This window comes from Aotus nancymaae, unplaced genomic scaffold (assembly GCF_030222135.1).
Source record: "Aotus nancymaae isolate 86718 unplaced genomic scaffold, 86718_ANA_hifiasm-v0.15.2.pri h1tg000040l, whole genome shotgun sequence".
Lineage (NCBI taxonomy): Eukaryota > Metazoa > Chordata > Mammalia > Primates > Aotidae > Aotus > Aotus nancymaae.
In genome coordinates, this window is record NW_026988454.1 from 78,823,266 (window position 1) to 78,838,904 (window position 15,639).

The following is a 15,639-nucleotide window of genomic DNA, read 5'->3' on the forward strand; positions in this document are numbered from 1 at the left end:
AAGTTGAGGCGACAGTGAGCTGACATCATGCCACTGCACTCTAGCCTGGGTGACAGAGTAAGACCCTGTCTAAAAAAAAAAAAAGAAAGAAAGAAAGGCGAAAAGAAAAGGCATGGTGGCTCACACCTATAATCCCAGCAGTTTGGGAGGTCAAGGTGGGTGGATCACTTGAGCCCAGGAGTTTGAGACCAGCCTGGGCAACATGGCAACACCTCGTTACTACTAAAAAATACAAAAAAAAAAAAAAAAATTAGCTGGCCATGGTGGCACACACTTGTAGTCTCAGCCACTCAGGAGACTGAGGAGGGAGGATTACCTGAGCCCAGGAGGTCAAGGCCGCTGTGAGCCATGATCGCACCACTGCACTCCAGCCTGGGCCACAGAGCAAGACCCTATCTCAAAAAAGAAATAATTTGAAAAAGAAAAAAAAGTTAAAAAAAAAAAAAGGACGTCCATATCTTCTTTGTGGGGAAAGTGATTAGGACTTTTGCAGCTTCTGATGGCAAGCCTGTGCTGTCTGTGATGCAGGGCTGCTTGTCTGATTTCCACTACCCATGCTGTTGAACTTCTTTTGTGTGAGTAGCCCAGCTAAGCCCTGTCCTAAGGACAGGCACATTCATGTATTTCCCTGGTGGAGGTGTTGGTGTGCACCACTGTAACCTTTCTCACTCTCCTGGTTCTTCTCAAGAACCACAGCACACAGTTCCTGTCCTAAAATCTTACCATTTGAGGCACCTGGCCCAGGCTAGGGATGCCTACTCTGCATCTGTTTCCAGGAATCACACAGACAACTTGACCTCAGAGCCCACCCAACTGTGTGAACCATCCTGTTTCTTTGTGTCATAACGAGACACTGAGCCAGAACCGCCTGTCCTTACAGGCATCTCCACACAGGCTCAGGGTTCTGATCAGAACAGTAATGGGGCAAAGGGGACCTGCACTGGAAATCTGTGTGCAGAATCATGATAGAGGACGGTCTCTGTGCAGAAAGCCTACCAGAAACCAAAGGGAGGAGAAGGAGAGAGCTGCAGGTTCAGACTTCCCCCTTCTATCATGCGACTAGGAGATTCTCTTACCAGCTGGAAGGGTGCCCAGCCCAGGCTTCTCATTCAAGGACACAGGAGATAAAATGACTGGGTTGGTGTTTAAGCAAATGATTCACTCACCTTTTTATAGTCGGGAGGACACAGGAAAGTTTTAGACTTTCCATACATTTTGTATTTTATCCTTATACTCTATTGATTCAAATGAGAAAAATGAAAAAGAAAGCACGATATCTGGGAAAATTCTTTCATATGCTCCAGACTTAAATTTATTTTATGACCATAAACCAAAATCATCTTATCTCAGAACTGCTTGAGCTTTATAATTAATGCACTTTTAAGGTTTCACATTGACTATACCTGTACCATGAGTCTTCTTATATCCTACAAAGACGATTGGATAGAGTCAATATCTTTTTCCCTCACTACCTCTTTTTTTCACTCTCCACTTTCAATATAACCACTGCTAAATGATCTGACAATCTATTTCATATACATAAAAACATGGTGCTTAGTTCCATGTTTTTATGTATATGAAACTCTAGGGTGTAGGGGAAGAAGACATATGTACGAAGGTATCCTGGCAAAGGCACGCTGTGTCACTTCCCTCTGGATGTTTTGTAAAACTGGTTGTGAGAAAATGTAAGAGGGGGTAGACACTGCGACAGTGATGGAAACAGGTACTGATGAAGGAATCATCTCCCTGAAAGCCAGCTGTCTTCCAAGTACATCCTGAGTCACATTTCTCCTCCACATCTCCTGCTATTCCTCCTCATGTAGCTTGCCTTCCTACCACATCCTAGAGATTTGTCTCTTTTCTCATCTAAGTTTCAACCAGAGGTAGGAGGAGTAAACTGAGATCCTCAGATACTTTTTCAACTGTCAAAGCTCCCAGAATGCATCTTTAACTTGGAATCAAACTTAAAGGGCTTACCTGCCTTCCCTGTAAATTCTTTTGGGCCACTTCGGCAACTTGTGAAATTTCTCCCTCAAAACATTGCTGGGTGCCTCTGTCACATTCATCAGGTTTTCCTTTCTTTGTCCGTTGATGAATTTCAAAAAATGTACAAGGGTTCACTATACAAGGGGCAAACCGTGTTTCCAAAAGACATCATAAAACCAAACAAAAAAAAAAAATGAAAATGTTGTACCTACAGAATTCTAAGGCATTTTTTGTAATTTTTCTAGAGAAGAGATTTTTAAATGCTATACGCAGAACTCAATCTGTGGACATAATATTGCTTTATGATCTTTTATGAACCATAAGCTGGAATTGTTAAAATACATTCAGGTGGACAGATGCCAAATGACAAAGCTGGGGTGGAAAGTAGTGGTAAAAAGGGATTTTTACTGCTCCATTTACTCACAGAAAAACTCCACCCAATAATTCTGCAAAGCAAGCCTAAAATACATTGAATCCTCTGCTGATCTCTAAAATCTTGAGCTTCTTGGTTAAGGTGAGGAAAATATCCTGATTGAAGTCATTAAAATAAACACTGGCACAAGGCCCCAGAGAAATCTGGCAGTGGTACTGCTGAGAAATTTCCTGATTTGTTCCATTTTTCTAAGACTCAATGCTTGTGCTGACATTCTAAATCTACTTGCCAAAGAAGCTCCTGTATTCTGTTAAGAGACAAATATTCTGGGGTGGAAGGGAAGAAGACATGTAAGAAAGAATTCTGGCAAAGGCACACTGTGTCAGCATACATTTTATAGGACAAATTGACTGTTTTAGGCCATACTTTCCTAGCTGTTGAAAAATACCACTATAACAACAACTGTGCGACATAAAAAATAAAAATAATGCTTCAGAAGTCCACCAGCTTGATCCCAAACTTCTGACTGGCTTGAATGATGACTAGGTACAGCCAGTGATATCTATTTGCAGATGTCAATTTGCATGACTTGATTTGCATGACTTGATTTGGCCGTACCCAGCCAATAAATGACTTTTGAGTCCTTTAGCCTAATATAAAATCATGAGTGTAGGTATATTGTTCAAGATTTTTGGTTGCAAACAACAGAATCCACTCTTGCTAGTTTGAAAATAAAATGGGCCAGGCACAGTGGCTCACGCCTGTAATTTCAGCACTTTCGGAGGCCGAGGCAGGCAGATCACCTGAGGTCAGGAGTTTGAGACCAGCCTGGTCAACATGGCAAAAACCCATCTCTACAAAAATACAGAAATTAGCCAGGTAAGAAAGTGGGTGCCTGTAATCCCAGCTACTTGGGAGACTGAGGTGGGAGGATTGCTTGAACCCAGGAGGCGGAGGTTGTAATGAGCCAAGATCATGCCACTGTACTCCAGCCTGGGCGACAAAGCAGACTCTGTCTCAAAAAAAAAAAAAAAAAATTAGCTGGGCGTGGTGGCTTATGCCTGTAGTCCCAGCTACTTGGTAGGCTAAGGTACGAGAATCACTTGAATCCGGGGGGCAGAGGTTACAGTGAGCTGAGACTGCACCACTGCACTCCCATCTGGGTGACAGAGTGGGACTCCATCTCGAAAAATTAATTAATTAATTAATTAATTTTAAAAAGTATTAACGGGTATTAGATATCACATAGATTGTCTGAAAGGGCCAGAGAATCATGTTCTGAGCTACTTGGCAGGAAGTTATATCCAAATTACACTGCTGGACTGTTATAGAAGGGACTGCCGCTGGCGTTGGCACGGTGCCTGCACTAACCCTCTGTTTGGGATACCAACACTGGGTCTGGGCCATTTCTGTGCCACTGGCAAGCCCCATAGCTTCACTAGAAAACAGATTCTGCATGACACCTGCTTTCTCATGGTTTTCTTTTCTGCATTCAGTCTTGCATGGTTACATTTGATTACAGAAACTAGGTCACATCCTTGCACCTTGGCCGCAGATAAGACTAGAATAGAGAGTTCTAGTTTTACCTTGAAAAACAGAACTCAAAATGTAGAAATTCCCTTGATATGGGAAGGGCTTTTAAGAGATGATAAGAAGCCACAAACATGAAAAAGTGTCTACTAGGACAGGCATAAGATGATTAGGCCGGCAAACCCTTGCAAAGCAGCAGGAGGCCAGTGTTTACAAGGAGACTTCTGTTCATGATTGGAACAGAAAACAACCATAAAAGGATTTTTCTGTAACAAAAGAAAGTCTTGCAGGAAGCAATCAATCTATGATTTTTTTTTTCCACCAAATGCAAGGAGAGATTCAAGGTCTCTCCCTCTCACCTTAGCTTTGGCAGGCTTTCCCAGAAACTTTACAGACGTTATTAGCATACTGGAAGACAGTCATATCTCCACCTTGACACAGATTTGGAAAAGAGTAGGCAGGAAAAAAAAAATGAAAGCAATTTAAATGCAGTTCTTAAAATTTGTGTGGTGCCAAGCAAAAGATCTCCATACCAGACTAAGTAACCACAGACGGAAGGACTGAGAACTCTATCATCAGTAGGTCCCATCAGTTGGGAGTGCTATGGACCAGCACAAAAGTAGATCAGCACAAGGCACAGAATCAGACCAATATAGGAAGAAATTCTAGGACTGAACTAGGACAGTGACATTACCTTAGCCAAAATTATCTAAGGCAGAAATGTTCAATAGATTTTACCTTATGTACCAAGATCTATGAGTTGGTCGTGGCTACCTCAATTACCTTGTTAAAGATTACCAAGAAAAATGTCCTTCTGTAAACCCATTTTCACATGGTTGATACTTACAATTTTGTATTCTACCTTTTTCCTCATTCATTGAATCTAAAACGTCTTTCCATGTTGTTTAATCTTGTCAGTTATCCCTTTTAACACTTGCATGGTATTCCACCAGCTGATGAACTCTAATTTACGCAACCATTTCTCCATCATTTCATACTAGGATTAGTTCTAATAATTTGAGAAAGGCAAGTAGAATTTTTTTAATGAGTTCTTTCTGTTATTCTATAGAGATTAGCACAGAAATAGTACCTGAGCTCTTCACAGACCTTGGACCTGTAGAGATTTTGCAAGTACTTTTAAAGGAAAAGTGGCTTTATAAGAAATCAGGCTCCACATTTTCTTGGAAACTTTAAGCAAAAAGACTTTAGGAAGTCCTGACATATGTTCCCAAGGTGGCAGCTACATTCTACAATAAGATCTTTCTTCCTGAGCTGAATATCTCTAAGATATCCTTGGGGAAAGACCTCGAATGGGGCTGGCTCCCATCTGAAGTTCTGAAAACCACTCACCTTGAAAACTCAGTCTCCAGAGTCTGGATAATTAGTGGCGAGAATGCAGAAAGCTGCTCAGCCTGTTGTGGGTTTTGAGATAAAACCTCAATTTCCATAATCGTCATAAAGAGCAGAACAGTCTTTCCGCCCCAAAATATATTCAATATGAATTGTGAAGTGTCTTAGGAAGAATTTGCATACAAGGAACAGAATTCCACTTAGCTCAAATAAAAAGGGGTTGATTGAAAGGCAGAGGTTACTATGGGGTCACAATAAGCCAGTGCTGGAGATACAGCTGCTGGGCATTATAGGACCAAGAAGGGGATTATGCAGATTTTATTTCTCTCTCTCTCTCTCTCCTGTGCCTTCCAAGGTACACAGCCTCTCTATTTGACTCTGGGCATGTGTCTGCCCCATCTTTGTGCTCTTTTGTTCGTAGACTGGCTTTTTCTGCTGACTCATGGTTTCTCAGCTTCTCTTCACTGTGGCTAGCATGAGGTTTTGGCCTGCTGTGGCAGGCCAATGGGCATGACCTTGCAGCTTGGCTCCACACAGCTAAATGACTCAGCCTCTTTGTCCCTATTCCAAATTCCTGGGAGAGAATTCAAGCAACCTGGCTTGAGTCAGATGTCTATTCCTGGGTCAGTAACTGAAACTGGTGGGGCACAGTTACATGGCAGGTAGTACTCTCCCTTTTAAGTTAGGAGTGGGGCAAAGTCTCCAAGGCAGCATGTGGATAGGGAAGAGGGAATGTTTGACATCTCTGAAGCAGATATGGGGCTGAGAGAGGCATGCGTGGTTGTGATTAAAGAAGAAAAAGAAAAAGAAAAAAGCATGGGGTTTGGAGAGAAAAAAATATCTGCCATTTCTTAGTCATAAAACGATAGACAACTTTCCTAGTCTTCCAAAGACTCGTGTCCTTAACATATAACCTGAACAAAATGACCTCCCAGCTCTCAAGATCTATTACTGCTATTTTCATTTTAGAAATTTCATAATGTAAGTAATGACCAACTCTAATATCAACAATATGGCAAGTTTTTATGAACAAACATTGAAAAAATTGTCTTTGCAGTAAGTCCGGTGGTGTGATATTACCAACATTACCATTCCTGTAAACATTTTTGGAAGGCTGCTAACAAGTGCTAACAATGTTGAAGTCCCCCGCTAGGCGTTTAGCAAATGTTTCTTGCTTAGAGGGGAATTCTAAAGGAGGAGGAAAACAGACCTTGCTCTAAGGTTTGCCTGTCAAGGTATTAAAGGCTTGAAAAAGTAGTGTGTTGAATAGATGCCTGCATTTCAACAGAAGATTCACTCCGTTCTAATGCTGATGGTGAGCAATGCTCTAAAATGCATTATTGGTGAACTGCCCACTGTGAATAAAGAAAAAAGACTATGTTAATTGAAATTTATTTCTATCTATTGCAAATTAATACCGCTATCCTGCAGTGTATGAAACTGAGGCATTCCTGTAAAGTTGCCTACAAAGCAAGGTTAATTTTTCCCCATTGAAATCCACTGTGGCATTGAACATTTAGTATGTTCCTATAAAGAAAGGAAGGATCTAAAGGGAAACACTTAGAAAAATAAAAATTATCCTGGTGAGGATCTTAATTTCTCAACCTACTCAAGTTCCTTTAAAAAATCTGAGTACCCAGCTGGGTGTGGTGGCTCACACCTGTAATCCCAGCACTTTGAGAGGCCAAGGTGGGAGGATCACAATGTCAGGAGTTCAAGACCAGCCTAGCCAACATAGTGAAACTCAGTCTCTACTAAAAATACAAAAATTAGCTGGGTGTGGTGGCACACACCTGTAGTGCCAGCTACCCGGGAGACTGAGGCAGGAGAATCACTTGAACCCGGGAAGTGAAGATTGCACGGAGCCGAGATGGTGCCACAGCACACCAGCCCGGGCAACAGAGTGAGACTCTGTCTCAAAATAAATAAATAAATAAATCTGAGCACCCACACAAACCTATGTTTGATAGCAAGTAAATATGTCTCTGGAATTACCCCAATCCACCTCCAATTTCCCAGCTGGGCCTCTAGGTCTTCCTATATCCAAGCCCTCACTGGGTTGCGTACCTCATCTCTCATCATTTGCCTCCTCTTCTTTTCATATATAAATGTAAAAATCTTATTTCTGGCCTAGAGCTGAAGAGTTAAATTCGATTTAATTGAGTACATTAATTCATTTATAGTAGAAGAGAAAGGTCCTTGAGTTGCAGGTAATCCAACTTCTTCAAATAGGATCGTCCTTAGGCCAGGCATAGTGGATCATGCCTGTAATCTCAGCATGTCGGGAGGCTGAGGCAGGAGGATCACTTCAGACCAAGAGTTAGAGCAGCATGAGCAATAGAGTGAGACACTCCCTCACCTCTACAAAAAAGTTTTAAAAATTAGCTGGGCATGGTGGCATGAATCCTAGTTCCAGCCACTTGGAAGGCTGAAGCAGGAGGATTGCTTCAGCCCAGTAATTTAAGGTTGCAGTGAGCTATGATCATGCCACTGCCCTCTAGCATGGGTAATAGAGCAAGAAAAAAAAAAGGATAGCCCTATGTACTCTGTGGTGCTAGGAGAAGCTGACTTTTTTCTTGTCGATCCTAGAGAGCTCCTCCTAATGGCCCCAGGCCCTGGGCAGGGCAGACTTTATTGCCACCTGCTAGACCTGATTGTTACTGGGAAAATATTGGAATTTTTGTTTTCCTTCTTTAATTTTAAAATAGTAGACATTTTCCTTTGACATATAAAATCTGTACTCTTTTTTCCCCCCAGATGGAATATCTTACTGCTTTTTCTTCTGATTATAAAAGCAATTCATGGCCAGGTGTGGTGGCTCATGCCTGTAATCCAAGCACTTTGGAGGTCCTGAGGTCGGGAGTTCAAGACCAGCCTGACCAACGTGGTGAAACCCCGTCTTTAAAAAAAATAAAGAAAGAAAATAAATAAATAAATAAATAAAAGTAATTCATGCTTAAAAAAAAAAAAACTCAGTTGGGTGCGGTGGCACACACCTATAATCCCAGCACTTTGGGAAGCCAAAGCAGGTGGATCAACTGAGGAGTTCCAGACCAGCCTGACCAACATGGTGAAACTCTATCTCTACTAAATACAAAAAACTAGCCAGATGTGGTGGTGCACGCCTGTAATCCCAGCTACTTGGGAAACTGAGGCAGGAGAATTGCTTGAACTCAGGAAGCAGAAGTTGCAGTGAGCTGAGATTTCACCATTGCCCTCCAGCCTGTGCAACAAGAGCAAAACTCCATCTAAAAAAAAAAAAATTCAACAATATGAAAAGGATAAAGCAGAAAGTGAAAAATTCCCATAATTCCATTCCCAGAGGCCACAATTATTAGTTGTATATTTTTTTTCTTATCAGATGGGTAATATGCTGATGCTGTAATGAGGTTCGAGGGTGGCACATCGCACGCCTGTGCATGATTACCCAATCGTCATGTTCGTGAACCACAAAAGGATCTATATGTATTCTTTCAGATGCATATTAAACACACACATGCAAATATATATATGTGTGTGTATACATATATGTATGTGCTCCAAATATACTTTTTATATTACGTAATATATACTCTATATATTTAACAAAAATGGATCATATTATCCACTATTTTCTATGCCTTGCTTTTTTTTTTTTTTTTGAGACAGAGTCTTGCTCTGTCGCCAGGCACCAGGCTGGAGTGCAGTGGCGCAATCTAGGCTCACCACAACCTCCGCCTCCTGGGTTCAAGCAATTCTCCTGCCTCAGCCTCCCGAGTAGCTGGGACTACACGCACACGCCACCATGCCCAGCTAATTTTTGTATTTTTAGTAGAGATGGGGTTTCACCATGTTGGCCAGGATGGTCTCGATATCTTGACCTCATGATCCTCCAGCCTCAGCCTCCTGAAGTGCTGGGATTACAGGTGTGAGCCACCGTGCTCGGCTGCTTTTTTTTTTTCTGAGACAGAGTCTCTCTCTGTCACTCAGGCTGGAGTGTAGTAGCACAATCTTGGCTCACTGCAACCTCTGCCTCTTGGGTTCAAGCAATTCTCATGCCTCAGCCTCCCAAGTAGCTGGGTCTACAGGTGTGTGCCAGCATGCCTGGCTAATTTTTGGATTTTTAGTAGAGACAGGGTTTCACCATGTTACGCAGGCTGATCTCAAACTCCTGACCTCAAGTGATCCACTTGCCTCTATCTCCCAAAGTGCTGGGATTACAGGCATGAGTTACTGTGCCTGGCTTTGTTTTTTTTTCTCTACAACTTGTCATATACATCTTGCATACTGATCCATCTCATTCTTCAAATATATATATATATATATATATATATATATATGTTTTTGAGACAGAGTTTTGTTCTTGTTGCCCAGGCTGGAGTGTAATGGCACAATCTCAGCTCACCAAAACCTCCGTCTCCTGGGTTCAAGTGATTCTCCTGCCTCAGCCTCCCCAGTAGCTGGGATTACAGGCATGCGCCACCACACCAGCTAATTTTGTATTTTTAGTAGAGACAGGGTTTCTCCATGTTGGTCAGGCCACTCTCCAACTGCCAACCTCAGGTGATCCACCTGCCTTGGCCTCCCAAAGTGCCGGGATTACAGGTATAAGCCACCACACCCAGCCTTCGTTCTTGATAATTTTTATAATAGTCTCTCAGTATTCTTTTTTTTTTTTTTTTTTTGAGACGGGATTTCGCTCTTGTTACCCAGACTAGAATGGTGAGATCTCGGCTCACCGCAACCTCTGCCTCCTGGGTTCAAGCAATTCTCCTGCCTCAGCCTCCCAAGTAGCTGGGATTACAGGCACGCACCACCATGCCCAGCTAATTTTTGTATTTTTTGTAGAGACAGGGTTTCACCTTGTTGACCAGGACGGTCTCGATCTCTTGACCTCGTGATCCACCCACCTCAGCCTCCCAAAGTGCTGGGATTATAGGGATGAGCCACCACGCCCGGCCTCAGTATTCTTTTCTACCATAATCTCTACCCTCCACTGAAGGGCATGTATAACGTTCTAAGTTTTTCTTAAATACTAAAATACTGCAATAAACATATATGTACATATATGCCAGTGCATGTTCTGATTATTTCCTTAGGATAAATTCATGTATATAAAATAACCGGTTTAAAGCTTATGCACATTTAAAATACTAAAACATAATGCCCAATAGTACACCAAAAATCATGTCACCTTCCTCTCTTAGCAAGCTTCCTTCAATTACCTTTATTTTTCATTGTTGCCAATCTGAGAGTTCAAAAAAAATTTGTACCTCACATTATTGTGCTAATTTGCATGTCTTTGAATATTAGTGAAGATGAGTATCTTTTCAAGTGTTTGTTAGCCATTTGGTTTTCTTCTTCTACAAATTGTTTGAAATTATGTGTCTGTACTACTCAATCTGTTTAATCCTCCCATCCCATATATATGCACATTTGGTTGAGAGTATCGGGGCAGGTATGTGACAGGAGCTGGGCCAATAAATTTACTCTCCTAGGAATCTGGGTTGGAGAATAGGGCACCTCTAGTTTGCTGCATTTAAGCCAGGAAATCATGCAGTGCTGTCTGGGTCAACCATTTTTTTATCATGTGCATGATAAAGAAGAGAAAGTAGGTCTGCAGAATGAAAAGAAACAGGGATACGGAAGCAGAAGACATAAGGGCTTGTGTCCTTGATCACGTCTTTTCTCCGCGCCTGTGAGAAGGTTCTGTATCCTTAAGCTAGTTTGATTGGATTTCTGTTCAGATAAGCAGTATCACAATTTCTCTCCATAGGAATATTAGGGTGGGGAGGGAGGAGATTGTTTTGAAAGAATATTCTGATCTTTATTTTCCTCTCTCCTTGTTCCTAAGAAGCCCAAATAAACCCCAAGAAATCTGTGATTCCCAGCTTTGAGGGAAGCCGAAGCAAAAAATTGCACAATGGACCAAACACACCTTCACTATACTAGTCCTTCAACTTGTTCTTCTAGGATTCCCCCATCTGATCAGTTGCCACTCAGCTCCCTGTCAGCCCGATGTCAGTACTGCAGTGTTACCATAGTAATGGCTCTGTTTATTGACCACTCACTATGTACATGCTAAGTGCTTTGCATACATTAATTATTTAACCAAAGTGCATATATTATTGCTCAATTTGACAAAAGAGGAAATGATGGCTTAGTTTATTAAGTTGATCAAAAACACTGTTAGAAAGCAGAGGAGCAGGTTTTCAGTTTCTGCCTTCTGATTCTGCTATACTTCTTGCTCCAGGCCAGCTTGGTGACTACAGCCCAGAACTTAGGACACACTGGCTTCTAGGGCAGAATTGTGGTCTCCAAGATCATGGCTCCAGGCCCCCTCTGACTGCCACCTTCAGATCCTTGTCTTTCTTAGAACAGGAAGTGCACTAATAGCCTAGCAGCTAGCACACATCTGGCCACAGGCAGCGCAGCCTCGTTGCCCATTTCCAGCGTGAGGTTTATCCAGGACCCGTTGCTGAATAAGCAAGCTCTGAAGGTTGTGTGAGCTATGTCCTGAAGATGGGCTGGGCTTAACAAAGGTGTCCTCACTCTCCTCTCTACACTGGACTTCCCTTAGACACAGGCTTCCCACTCACTCTGTGGTCTATGTCCTCTATAATAAAGATAGCCAACACTTAGGTAGAGTTGGTCATTCAAAGCCCTCCACATATACTAGCTCATTTGCTCCTCGTATCAGCCCTTAGAGTTAGATACCATTAGCATTGCTGTTTGGGAGGCCAAGGCAGGATGATTGCTTGAGGCTAGGAGTTCGAATCCCACCTGGGGAATATAGTGTGACCCTGTTTCTACAAAAAATTAAAAAATTAGCTAGGCATGGTGGCATGTGCCTGCAGTTCCAGTTACTTGGGAGGCCCAGACGGGAAGATCACTTGAGCCCAGGAGTTTGAGACTGCAGTGAGCTGATTGTGCCACTGCACTCCAGCCTGGATGATATGGATGATAGAGTGACACTCTGTTTATGAATAAAAAAGTAAATACATAAATAAATAACTATCCCTGTTTCAATGGAGGCATAGACAGGTTAAGTGACATGCTCAAGGTGACACAGCTAGTGAACAGCAGCCAGGATTTCAACCCAAGTATCAGATACTCCCTTGAGTAGTTGATGAACTCTAAGACTTGCTCCTCAGAAAAATGCACATATTTGTGATTTTGTATAGTGTCAGGGTTTCATCTCAAGGAATCCTCTATGGTAGATCAAGCACTTTTCATAGGAGGGCTCAGAAAACTCAGATGTCCTCAGGGGCCAGGCAGGAATGTTAATGAGTGAAGGGGCTAGATGTGAAGAAAGACAGTGGGCCTGCAGCGTTTTCTCTTCACAAAAGCACTCTGATGAGAACAACCAACCAAAGCAAATCCCCTGGACTGGACCAAGAAAACTCACTTGTAGGCTGACCTCAATCAAGTATTATACAATCAGTTTGCACTTCTATTAGAACACAGCATAGGCCCTTATTTGCTGTAGACTCCCAACAGGGCTGTCTGGTGATCCTAATATTCTGGTGTGTTGAACTGCTCTTCCAGCTCAGGGTGGACCTGCAGTTTATTCCAGGCAGACTCTCCTGCTAGACTTGATCCCCACTTGACTTTCACCAAACTTCTGGGTATCCAGGACCCCAGCTACTCTTCCTCAGGCTTCTGACAGGCTAAGGATATTTTGAAGGTGAAGTTGTTTAGGTTGCATAAAGCAAATGGTGTTACTCCTGCAGACAGTCATGAGCATGGAGAAGGGATAGCTGGCTCTCAGAGACTCTGGATTTAGGCAACAGCAGTAACCAGCTCCCAGATGGCTCCTGGACTCTGGAAGATGGCCCGCTGTAGCTGAGATGTGCCTGGTTTCTGTCTTTTGGCCTCTTCAGCCCAGCCCTCTCTTTTTTGATCCCCTAATCTCCCTCCTGTCTTTGTTCTTCCCTACACCCACTCTCAGGAAGTTAGAAATATTTTTCTAGTCCTGGGAAAGCTGCCCTCCTCTCACTGCTGCTATTTTTTCTCAGTGGCACTTGCTCCATTTTGTTATTACTGCCTCAAAGCACTTGGCATAATTTACTTAATAGGTTTAGGCTTTTGGGAAACAAAAAAGCTAGAAACCATTTCTGCTTTCCACTTGGTAATGTTCCTCCTCTAAAGCAATAAATCACGTGCTCTAATGTGATGCAAGGATTACCTGCTCGAATAGAAGGGAGTTGGGGAGAAAAAGAAGGGTGGAAATACTGAGAGAAGAGTTACCATTAATTATTAAAAATATTATTCTACCACGTAGCCATCTTAAGATGTTTTTACACTTTTTTCTTTTCTTTTAAATTCTTTTTTTCTTTTAAATTATAAAATAGCTTTATTTGACAAATTATAATTGTATATAATGATGGGTTATGTTATGATATAGGTATATAACGTGGAATCACTAAAGTAAGCTAATTAACATGTCTATCATCTTAAATACTTATCATTTATTTCTCCTAACTGCAACTTTGTACCCAAGACCCCTTTACATTCCTTTTACTTTATTTATTTATTTATTTGGGACAGGGTCTTGCTCTGTCACTCATGCTGGAGTGCAATGATGTGATCATGGTTCACTCAGCCTTGACATCCTAGGCTCTAATGATCCTCTCACCTCATCCTCCCCAGTAGCTGGGACCACAGGCGTGTGCTACCATGCCCAGCTAATTTTTGTACTTTTGGTAGAAACAGGGTTTTGCCATGTTGCCCAGGCTGATTTTGAATTCCTGGGCTCAGGCTATCCTCCTGCCTTGGCCTCCCGAAGCATTAGCATTATAGGAGTGACCACCATACCCAATCCCCCTTATATTCTTGACGACCCCAAAAAACTTGTTTATGTGGGCTATGTGTATTGATGTTTATTGTTTTAGAAATTAAGATGGATAAATCTTTAAAGTATTTACCAGTTAATTTAAAAATAACAATAAACCCATGACATGTTAACAAGAATTACTTTAAAAAACCTATGTTTTCAGGCCGGGCGCGGTGGCTCACACCTATAATCCCAGCACTTTGGGAGGCCGAGGCGGGTGGATCACGAGGTCAAGAGATCGAGACCATCCTGGTCAACACGGTGAAACCCCGTCTCTACTAAAAATACAAAAATTAGCTGGGTATGGTGGTGCATGCCTGTAGTCCCAGCTACTCAGGAGGCTAAGGCAGGAGAATTGCTTGAACCCAGGAGGCGGAGGTGGTGGTGAGCCGAGATAGCGCCATTGCACTCCAGCTTGGGTAACAAGAGTGAAACTCCGTCTCAAAAAAAGAAAAAAACAAACAAACAAACAAAAAAACCTATGTTTTCTAAAGCAAATAAACAAAAAAGATTCACTTAGAATAATGGCATCATGTATGTTTCTGCAAGTCTTTTTAATGTCCAGCATAAGAGAAGACAGTTGGATTCACATATGTGGTTTTGTACTCAACGTGTTGTAATATCACATATCACGTAGCTCCTGGAAAACCCCATATACTGGTGAGCAAAAGAGACTGAAAGACACAAACGACATGTTAGTATTTGCTGAAAATACCTTTACCCAGATAAAGGATCACACCTTGATAACTATTTTTTCAGATCATGATGTATACACAGAGTCTAGAGTGTTAGTCCTGGCGGGAAATATACATAGTCATCATCTTAAGGAGGCAATGCATAGTCAAGGGCACTGATTTTGGAAGCAGACACTTACAGGTTTGAAGCTCAGCTCCTCAACTTCCTGTAGAGTGGCCTTGGGAAGGTCACTGAACTTTCCCAAATTCCAGATCTCCTACCTACAAATGGAAAATAGTACTTACCTTACTGAGTTTTTGAAAGGTAATGTAGTATTTTCCAAACTTCCTTAGTCATAACATTTGCCAAATCCGTATAGGACCTATACTGTTATCCTCTTGGTGTTTTCCTTTTGCTCACTTTTTAAACTTCAATAAGTATTTTAAAAGGAAATTTTATATCACTGTTATAAGTGCAAAACTACTTGCCCTAAATTGAAGGTGCAATGAAAATTAAAGTGTTAAGCCTAAGGCCTGCTCTCCTTTTATAACAAAAGGAAATAAGTCGATGTTAGGAAGTCATTCAGGACCTGCAACAAAGGGAGACTCTCTGTCAGACGTAATTAGGAGTCAGAGGTTTGAAGCAGGAGCAGCTTTCCCAATATGTGATGCAATTTGATTTCCGCCTAGCCCATGTACCACTAAGCCATCAACTACCTGAAGCCATTTCCTGTATCACCCTACACTTAGGAGACAGTGAGATCATGCATGTAAGCACTTAGCTCAATACCTGGCACACTGGAAGGACTCTGTCATGTAGTTTTTGTTATGTTTTCTAATTCTTCGTTTTCTTTTCCCACAGGGGTTAAATGAGTCACCTAAGTGCGCAGTTATTAGGTGAACTATGACTA

General features: G+C 41.9%; 1 non-coding gene across 1 annotated transcript; it reads right to left on the bottom strand.

Moving 5' to 3' along the window:
- Positions 1 to 8,594: 8,594 nt before the first annotated feature.
- On the bottom strand, positions 8,595 to 8,698 carry LOC135268598 (small nucleolar RNA U13). The gene has a single exon (XR_010336902.1). It is a non-coding gene; the product is annotated as a small nucleolar RNA U13 (small nucleolar RNA).
- Between the last annotated feature and the right edge of the window lie 6,941 nt (positions 8,699 to 15,639).